Genomic DNA, 12,062 nt, shown 5'->3' on the forward strand with positions numbered 1-12,062 from the left:
AAAAACTTCATACACCAGATTCACTCCTAAACTGAACAGAGCCTAATATTATCACACAAAAACATGAAATGCAAGGTACACTCGCATGCACATCCATACACACACACACATATACACACCTACACATAAATCAGAACTGACACATTAAAACACACGTGCGCGCATACAACCACACACAGACATAACACCCCTTTCTCTAATACAACACACTGAACAATACCAACCCTACTTAACCTCGAAACAAACAACACTAGGAAACACCTAGAACCATACTATAATATCTGTTCCAACACCTCGCTCCTTCCTCAGTCAGTGGAGGAGAACCCCCTCATGACTGAAACAACTATCATCCCTTTTATCATCCCCCTCCCATACCTATACCCTTCCAATGTCCCCCACATCTGGGGAACAAAATCTTCCCCACAATAGGAACCGATTCTGGGGCTGGCCATACACACATGGGGAGACAAATAAATAGAAACATAAAAAAACCCCTATACATATTTTAAATACACCCCTCTTTCTAAACAAACATAATATAAGGAATACCCGAAAAGACCAAAACGAAAAATCACAATACTAAAATCCAAGAATCCAAAAAATAAATATCAAAATAGAATGAAAGCACTCCTACCCTTATTTCAGAAGAGCTGGTCCCCCCTCCTCACACATACACATTAGTAACGACCTCGGATCACAGTCGCCTTCCTAAGGAAGCAAATAACATCATAACACTATAAAACAATACACACATTCCCAAACAAATAAAAGCAAACACACACACACACGCGCACACACGCGCACACACACAAACACACACACACACCCTACCCCACCCTTAAGGAAAAGAAAAAAACATTAGCAGAAAGAGAGAGCGACTTCAACCAGGTCAGCGGCCTCCCTCGACTTATAAAAGAGTAATAAAAATTGAGCATGCCAATGAATAATAAACCTCCACCCCTTGGAAAAACTTCAAATGAACTACGAAAATTGCCATTTTTACATCTCCAATACATTTGAAAATAATTTCTGACGAGAACGCTTCACAGAACGTCTGAAACCCGCGTAAAAACGATTTCAATAACTTAAAAACATTATTACAATGATCCAAACATAATTCTCAATGAAAAACCAAGACACGGAATAATAAAATAATGTTAAAAAATACACATTGTTGGTGACTACTCCCTAATTTAATATATATATATATATAGATAGATAGATAGATAGACAGATAAACAAAAAAATTACGTATACATCAATATATATGGAAACAATGTTGTGTTTACTGTAAGCTTTTTACGCAAATATTATGCAAGTATAAGTCATGTGGAATATCTGCAGTAATATAATTACACATAATAGTTAACTTACGGTGGGCATCCCACAAGATAACTGAAAAAAACTAATAGGGGATTAATTAAAATGAATGTTTAAAAGAATATGTAAATTAGCTAGATCTTTTGCTCGTGAATAAAATTCCACAAGCCATATATAAGAAAATTGTATTTTCTTTTTAAATAAATAGAAAAGAGGGGTTTTAATATGAATATCAATACACACAAAAGAAAAACGAATTTATAGGAGTATAGAGGAATATATATATATATAAAAACCTGCTGCATGTCTGAATACACTTTATGTAAATTTAAAATGTTTAGACAAAGAATTTGCAAGGTAGTAGAGACCGCAGGGGTATTTTTTTTTAAACATTGACCCAATTTTGACCCCTTAACATTTATTCTGTTGGGCCCAGATCAAGTTAAAATAATTTGATCCATGTCCAAATAATCTACATCTAAAATTTCAACTGGTTGGACCCAAATTTTGCGGGGACATTTAGTAGAGATTGTTTAATTTTTACCACTTGACAGACAAATTGTCTGGCTGAAAACCGATTATAAATCTTTCTCAAATCTCAATACCCCTTATGTAAAAGTTTGATTCTGTAGACTGAAAATCAACAATACTTTAGATCTCCTATGTCTTTATCATTTGGATATAGACGCATGGAAACAGCCTGTTTATATATATATATATATATATATATATATATATATATATATATATATATATATATATATATATATATATATATAGTTCCTGGATATGACCTTAAACTATACCCGATGGTAAGGGGGCCAGCTTGCAGGCCTTAGGGAATGTGGAGCCACCCTTTAATTGCCATTGCTCCCAGGTCCACTCTGACCCGGAGTGGTAGCACCTGTTAGGGTCCCAACTATGGGGTAAATAGAATACGACTTAAAAAAAACAAATATACTATATTAAAAAATCGTTCTTCAAAATCACCAGATTCGGCATTAAATAACCTGAAAAGGGTTGATATGCCGTAAAACAATCCAACCAATCAACACACCAACCAACCAACCAACCAATATATATATATATATATATATATATATATATATATATATATATATATATATATATATATATATATATATATATACAGATTGTTTCAATTATATACAATCTCACATTCTGAATATCATATCATATATATATATATATATATATATATATATATATATATATATATATATGCAAATATTCAAATAATCAAGGCATTGCAGATCTAAAGTCTTGTCGATTATTCGAAAGGCTGCATTTTGCCGACTGCCGCATGAGTAAAGGCGAGAAAGAGTGACGTTGCCTATTTTCTTAAACGATATACGCAGCCGAAGTATGCTTAAGTCGTTTTTTACGACCCGTAGAGGTTCCTGTCATTGATAGTAAACAACGGTAAGTAGACTATTCAAAGTGCTCAATGCATACTGGTATACTCTATATGTGTCTCGCAATAAAAACGAAACGTTGATGAACGCATAACTTGGTGTGTTCATTTATTTATTTCTCTCTCTCTATCTATCTATCTATTCATCTTTCTCTCAATATATATATATATATATATATATATATATATATATATATCTGTATAAGAGGTAGGTGCAGTTTGCTTGAAGCATTGTATAGTATGTAGTTAAATAGAATTGTAGAAGGCGGTACAATGCAGAAGTAACGGAAAGACACAAGCTGAAGCAGGTGAGACATTTATTAATACAACTTATAAATACATGTGTACATATTCATATTTCATATACGCAGTATATTTATATTTGCACAGTGGTCACTTGGGAAAGTCGGTCTGGTGGTATGTCCTTGTAATATAATATTTCGAGAAAGATCTCTTTGTCAGATATTTACTTGACTTTGACAAACGTGCTGTTGTAAGCTATAAACGAAGAGATCTTTCCCGAAATATTATATTACACGGACATACCACCAGACCGACTTTCCCAGGTGTCCACTGTGCAAATATAAATATACTGCGTATATGAAATATGAATATGTACACATGTATTTATAAGTTGTATTAATAACTTTCTCACCTGCTTCAGCTTGTGTCTTTCCGTTACTTCTACATTGCACCGCTTTCTAAAATTCTATTTAACTATATATATATATATATATATATATATATATATATATACACACACACACACATATATATATATATATATAGTTTTATGCGTGTGCATAATATATTCGTCTGTATACGTACGTGGGTTTGTATTTTAATACTAGTCTGTACTTATCTGCTTTTTCTATTTCATTTCACTAAGACACACTTCCGGTATTGAATGAAATGGAGTGGATATAACGATTATGATAAGCCAGTTGTAAAAAGCTGTTTTTTTTAAGTAAAATAGGCCGACCACGTAAGGCCAATGGGCATTTTAATAGTAAATGAGACCAACTGGAACTAAGTGTACATTGCAAATACTTTGGACGCCTTTGATGTTTTTTTTTTTACTTTTGTATCCCCTGGCGTTTGACGAGAAAGCTTATAAAACAGGAATGTTGTTAAAGCGGCACAAACTGGTTAAGTCGTTTAATTGTTTTTGTTTCTGTTACTGCTCAGCGCGTGAAACTACCAATATTCTAGGCGCCGAATTCAAGAAGAAAAGCCATATGTAAAATTTACAAGTTCTTTAATAAAATAACAAGTTGTCCGACCAGATGGAAACGAGATCTAATTGATTATAAAATCTAAAATAATAATAAGAAATGCATTTTTCTCTGTGCCCTGTATATGAAAAATATTCGCCATCATTTTTTATTTTTCTATCTGGCTTCCTCGTCTCGCTTTTCGGTCATAGAAAGTTTGTACTCTGTTTTCTTCTTTGGCCTCCAACAGATGTCTTGTGTTTAATCAAGGAACCTTAATGGAATTTTAAACCTAATGAGTGGTGAGAACCATTCGAATATATAATTCTTTCCATTAGTATTGGAACGATTAATCGTAATTGGAATCGGGAATGGGAAAAATCAAAAGATGTGTGGACGTCGAAATCGGTATCGAAATCGGAAAAATTGATGCTTATTTTCCGCTGCAAAAAGATTCTGTTAATTGCCTTTATATGATTTTGTTCAAACCAAAATCTTCCATTCCTGGTAATAATGATAAAATAGTAAGTATTTATTGATAATGGTAAAATTTAATGTTCATCCTCCACAAGTGTATTTTTCCGTTTAGGAAAATATATGCATATTGAACATGTGTTTCTACGAAAATCGGGGGAAATAACTAAGCGTATCATTGTTGAAAAATGCCTGGATTATTCTTTAGTAAATATTCATCGGTGTGGATTTATGAATAACTTAGTTGTCGTATGGTACTCCATACTTCGAAGTCGACGATCCATCATATATATATATATATATATATATATATATATATATATATACATATTCATATGTGTGTGTTTGTGTGTGTGAAACTCTAAAATAAGCAATCCGTGTGATAGACGTGCGCCAGAAGCATAGACCCGTCAGTAAATCCCTCCACGCAAAATATACCGAACAAAATTATCGGCGCCTGTTCAACGTTAACGAAGGTGACGCAGAAGATATCAGCAGAATTAGAAATTGGTTCGTCGATTTAAAAGTGGCAACAGAGATGTGAGTAGCAACGGACGCTCCGGACACTCATGCACAACTAACACACGTCAAAACAATATGTGCCTTGACCAAGTAATCCACCCTGATGCAAATATCACCAGTGAATAGAATGTGTGTAGAGGTAAATGCGGGTGTCAATTTGAAACGAATCTGCATTCCTAGGATACAATATAGTATGTGCTAGATGGGTTCTACAAATGCTCCTACCAAATCAACGTGACAACCGACGGAATGTCTGAGACGAATTGTTTATTATCACGACGCCTAGCGTGAGGGATTCTTAACCAGCACATCGCTGACGAAACGTGGCGTCACCACAACGAACCGGAAGTCATAGTCGTTAAAAATATATATGGTTTGTAACTTTTTCGAAGATTTGTTTTATTTGAAACCTAATAGGATTGCCGTTTCAGCCAGTGAAAACAGCTGTGTTAATTTAAATACGGTTTCATAAAACAGGAACAATATATTTCCTGAGTGTTCAAACAAAGGACGGGCATTCGCGTTACTATTAACGCAATGAGATTATTCTGCCTGAAACCAGGTGTCCTTATTTAAGGGAAGTATTTATATTCATAAGAATAATAATAATTAATCAAGATTTATTTTTTGACGAAAAAATTTTTAGAGACTTGTCAGTGCAGGTCTACAACTGGTCAACACACTGCCTGTGTTTAACTTTGAGTCGTCTAACACTATATCGTAGACTGTTTGACCCGCTGATAAGTTTTACGAATGAGTTTTTTTTAAATGAATATCGTTTTATGCATATAAATCGTTGATATGCAAAATTTGTAAACTTCGTCCAAGTCCACTATAATAAAAGAGGCTAGGATGAATTAAAAAAATAGCAATTATTACAATCAAATATATTGGGGATGCTATATGCGGACGTAATGGAAATAATAAGAAAATAATAAACGCATATAATGATAAAGACGCACTATCAAACATAGCATTATACATGAAAGCAATTAAAGACAGAATATATATATATATATATATATATATATATATATACTAAATGAAGTCATCTTTATAATGCAATCAGATATAAGTAAAAACGACTACGTGAGGTCACTATATATATATATATATATGTATATATATGCATGTATTTATATATATATATGGGTGTGTGTGTGCGTGTATATCATATATAATAAAACGTGAGCTGAATTAATACAAATAATCAACTGAACCATAAAAAATAAATTATTTTTGTAATTTTAGTAATCAGTCAGCTGTATTATATACATTATAAAATGAAAGAAACTATGATTGTTACAGATAATTTAACAATTTACATTAAAAAACAAATATATCAATAATATTAAAAAAACAGTGGCCACATTAAAATATAATCATATATAAAATAAATAATTAACATAATGACATTTTAAAAGAAACATTATGTTATAAATAATAGAATCCATGGAAATTCCACAGTATCGAGAATCTATTAATTCAACAAAAGTGCTGTGATGACGCTGATACTTTTTTTAGATAGCGCGAATAATTAGTTTTTGAATTAGAAAACAAGTAACACGCTGCAAATATGGTTTACAACATTTATCGGCGTAAATGAGATTAGTTAATAATTAATATTCAATACAAAAATTTAATATTGTGCCACCCAGTAGTGTAGCAAGCGGGGGGAGGGAAGAGGCGATCCGACCGGCGACACGTGCCAGAGGCAACATTTTGAGAGGGTAAAAAATTAAATAAAAATAAATGAAGGCTTAAAATATCTAAAATGTTATGCCGAAAATTTTGTAAAACATCGAGACTTTTAGAGATATCGGAATCAGAAAAACCTGTTTATGAGTGGCGCACGTCAGCGGCGGCACTTTGAGAGGTCAGAAATACAAAATAGAAAAAAGCAAATAAAAGCTTACAAAAAATCGAATTTTTTTTTTAACGAAAATGTTGCAAAAAATCGGAACATTTGGAAGTAACGGAATTAGAAAAATCCGTCCATATTTTACGAGCGGCACACGTCAGTGAACCGCATTTCGAGAGGGAATCGGAGAAATGTGTCCCTATTTTACGAGAAGCACATGCAAGGGGGCGGCATGTTTTAAGTTTGTTTACTTGCTCCAAAAAATGGTAAACAATTAACACAAAACATTTTTGCCAAGAAAAATACTTTCAAACATCAGTGATAATTTACTGATAAAACGGAAAATTAGCAAATTAAAATTACGTAATTTCGGAATTATAGAAACATTAAGCAAGTACGGAATAAAAATAGACTTTAAACAGATTGTATGATCTTCATACAAAGGGATATCATTTTAAACAGGAACTAAGCGCTACACCTCAAATACTATTTAAGTGGCTTTCTATTCGATAATTAAAATACAGTCAAATTTCTGTCAACTTTCGAACAATCACAGAGTAATTGATTTTTTTAAAACTATTAAAAAAATTTATAATCACTGAGGCATTTATGATTAAACCGATATTTGTTATGATCAATTTATTCTGGCAATAGGATTTTAATTTTGTTTACTTTTTTTATTAATAAAATAATTGTAAAAGGTAATACAAGACAAATCTCCTTAGAACGCGACCTAACTTAGAAAAATCGACTTACTTGCTTAAAACAAAAATAATATTTAAAAATATGTATATTTCTGTAAGAGACACTTGAATTCTATTTAAAACTGGATCGTCTTTAAGAATGTTCTAAAACAATCTTCACTGGACATTTGTCCCGTAGATGCTTAATTTTCCTACCTTACCAAAATTAGTTTCCTAAATTTAATTAAATTAAAATAAAAAATATAAAAAGTGATTTTTAATGTTTTTGATACATTTGCGATGTTATCTGCTTTTGCTTTAATTAGCTGGTGGGTTTGTCTGGTGTCGTTTTGTGCAATCCCCTAGCTGTATATATATATATATATATATATATATATATATATATATATATATATATATATATATATATATATATATATATATATATATATATACACCTGTATTCATGCATATGTATATATGCATATACTAGTGGTGGGATGATTCCAATTTTTTTCGCGATTCCGATTCAATTACTGATTCTGTCTTACGATTCCCAATTCCATTTTTTTAAATTTCTATATATTTGATTAGTGATTTGTTTTTGTCTTTTTTTTAATTACTCTAAAACATTCTCCTGTCTGCATATATTTTCGCAAAGAGAAAATGCATTTTGTGTGTTTATGGGAAGGAAATATATTAAATATACAGTGGGGGGGGGTCTAAATATTTTTCTCAAATGTTTTACTTTTAATTGATTGAAAATAATGAAACAGCAAAAGATGCGTTTATCTTTTAAAACAAAGCCGATTTTCATTTCTCTTTAGTTTTCAAAATGTTATTTTAATATTTCATAAACAATTGAAAAAAATTAACGATTGTGATGCAAAATAAAACGGTATAGAGACAGAAAAGTTAACAAGGTCCCTCTCTATTTTAAACACAAGTTTCTTAAAAAGATATTTAATATATAGAAAACAATTCTTTACTTAAGAACGGATGTGAATATATTTACTATTCTATACGTTCTCTCTACTAAAGAATGTTCATGTTTTTACCCTATTCATAAATTCTTTGCTGAAAGGAAGAGACTACAGTATTTTGTGAAAACTTCAGGAAAAGACAAAGTTAATGGACCTCTTGAACTTTTGAACTTTATACAGAGATACTAGCTTGGGGGTTCCGTCCCTGCGCATTTTCCTTGCCCGAGCTATTAGCGTTGCCAGCTGTGAGCGCTCCTTCTCGAAACTGAAGCTCATAAAAATGTCCTTCGGTCAAAAATGAGCTACATAAGGCTTATATACTTGGCAATCGTCTCCATAGTGAGGGAACTTGTCGATAGAGTGAAAAGTATGTTTGTATATTTTTAACCGACTTGATGCCGTGCCATACTTCTCTCACCAAAAATAAAGTTATAATTTTATTTTCAATTCATAAATACAGTTATTAAAAAAAAATAACTATTTTTAAAAGAATTGAAATATATTAACAACAACAAATTTCTTAAATTTCGCGCTTAAACCGAGCGATTATACACACGGATTTCAAATAGCACGGATAAAGACGTTTTTTGTTTTTTTTAATCTTCGGGAGGCTGACCTCCTTATAATAAAATTATGAAAAAGGAGAAAAGTAAACCGCATCGGATTATCGTTTCCTTGATACAGCCATGGTTTTTTATGTGTAAACATTCAGAAATAACAAGAATACAAAAAAGTAAATAACCTTACATAACCTTTTCATGTTTTCAAATGCTCTGTTTTAAATTTATAAATTCCAATTTCAAATATTCTCATTTTAATTTATAAAAAAATGTTTGACTTTCCATTTCTTAAAATTTACGCATAAACCGAGCGATTACACACGAGGATTTAAAAATACGCCTATACAAGGCGTTTCTATAAAGGACTATCCTCTCTTTAATACAACCATGTTATTTGCCGAATATTCGGACTTTAACAACAGCAACAACAAATTAAATAAAAATGAGTTAATCATTCCATAACATTTTCAGGTGTCCAAATGTTCTCATTTAATTTTATTGTTATATGTGTTTGTGTAGCCAATTAATTTAATTTAGTTTTTTTTTATAATAGGAATTATACGTTTTGTTTTGAAAAAATATTTGGTTTCTTTTGTGTCATGTTTACGTTTACAGAATTTTCTTCAGATTAATGTTTACATAATTATTATTTTTCAAATTATTTAAATGAATGTGTTAGATTAAATAAAAAAAAGGGGAAATGTGTAAGCATTAATCTGAAGGGAATTGTGAAAACATTAGTTCAATGACAATAAGTATGTTGAGGTTTCTTTTTTGGAATTTTGATGGTTTTAACAGGGTGTCATATGCCAGTAATGGGGGGTCAAAACAGGTAATCATATACCAGCAGTGAGGGGGGTAAAACAGGTAATTATATGTCAGCAGAGGGGGACAAAACAGACAATTATATTCCGGGTGTGAGGTGGAACAGACAATTATATACCAGCGGAAGGGGGGGGCAAATTCACGACCGACCCGGGCGGTAAAATTCACGACAGCCCCGGGCGGCAAAATCTGATGCTACGCCACCTGTGCCACCTATTTTAATACAAATAATAAAATTGCATTTTAACAGGCAATCTTTTGGTGACTCCTTCACAGACAGACGATGTTGTTCTATGTTTTTTTTTGTTTTTTGTTCTTTCGAATTTTCCTTTTATTATTAAGTTTTCGCTGACTTCTGTTTTAAGAAATAAACCTCAGCATGTGAAATATCCTACACTTTCTATTCTAACACAATTGCCTCAATAGTCATATATTATCCATTATTATATTCCGAAAGAGACATCCTCAAATTAAGGCCATCATGTTCATGTCTAAACTCGACAAATTGGTCCCGTGAAAGCTACATTTCACCCTTTTTGGAGCCATTTGGCCATCAAAAATTATAAACTGTTCTTTAGTGTTTTTACGCGTAAGCAGAATATAACATGGGGTAGAATAGACTAATACGCTTATCTGTGAATTAATCAGCGTAGTTAAGTTATAAAACACACACACACACACAATATCAGTTCAAATTTTGTTTCGAAATTTTAATCTTCCGGATTGATAATTGGTGCATTTTCTTAAAGAAAAACAAAAGTCGAGACAAGGGATGCAAGTAATGCAGTTTTCTAAGGTAAAAGGCTCCTCCTGTGTATGTTGGCAGTAAAAATTGCATTACAAATTATTTAACCTCTATCACCCACATAACAGCGGAGCTAGTATTTTTGATAGAATCTCTGAAAAAATTGACCACATATTGTTTGCTCACCCTCCAGCTAACATTCACGTCTGTAGAGACTTCAGTTTTCCCAATGTGGAATGGCTAGCCCACTCAAACAAAGCCAGATGATGAGGGGAGGTTCTGTCATGATTTATCCATGGCTTAAGATCTAACTCAGATTGTACACGAACCCACTCGTGTGCCTGACAAGGATGGTGAATATGCAAGTTTCCTGGTCCTTTTTCTCACAACTTCCCTGAGCTAATTTCGTCTTCCTTCTCTCCCCATTGGGATCTTCAGATCACTCAGTTGTCTCCATTAAGATAAAAACACAACGTAATAAGTCCTCCGATATATATCTCAATCGTACAATATACCGATACTCTATGGCTGACTGAGATAGCTTTCGTACATTTATAGCAGATGTACTTCTTCTATCGATGTTTAAAAATAGTGTGTCCTTTATAGTATCAGAACTGACTGAATGGTTAATTGTAGGCATAGACTCATACATACCCTCAAAAACATATAGCAAATATTTTAATAGCCAGTCGTATTTCTCTCCAGAATATGTTGCTTCCATTGCACACATAAATCACAATTTCCATTGCTCCCAACGTAATAGATGTACTGAGACTAAAGCTGGTTTCAGGACTGTTAGCAACCACTGTAAACAATAAGGAAGAACGCGAAAGTGGTGTATGTTCAGTCCGTCAAGCACACAGTAGCTGAGCAGCGGCTTAGTTCCCACGGATTTTGTCCTAACAGGGTCCTAAATAGAAGTGCGTGATCTATACCAAACATCATCAATGGACCTGGAGTAATCTGGTCTGCATCGGAAGCCAAAGTCTTTGCCAAAAACTGTTCAACTAATTCTACCCTATGCGATCAGGGTCGCAAACACACCGTATTTCCTCTTGTGTCTGAAAATACGCTATGCGACATACAATAGTTGTGTGTGATGTTGCCAAGATAGTCAAAAACATCGATTCCAATAAAAACAACTGACTCTGACGGCATACTTATTATAGTGCTCAAAATCATCAACCAGAACTAGCTCCCATTTTAACAAGCTATTTAAGCGTTGTCTTAAGAAAAAAATTGCTTCCTAACACCCTGGGAAACCTCCTTAAAAATTGAAGTGATCGCTCATCTCCCTCTCAACATAGTCCAATCAGTCTCCTGTGTGTCATACGTAAGTTGATAGAATATGTGTTAAATAGAGAAGTAACCAACCACTTCAGCAAAAATAACCTCCTCAATAACATGCAATATGGTTTCTATTCTGATAGCTCTTCAGCT

Source organism: Euprymna scolopes, chromosome 16, assembly GCF_053919585.1.
Source record: "Euprymna scolopes isolate OS-2025 chromosome 16, ASM5391958v1, whole genome shotgun sequence".
NCBI classification, from domain to species: Eukaryota; Metazoa; Mollusca; class Cephalopoda; order Sepiida; family Sepiolidae; genus Euprymna; species Euprymna scolopes.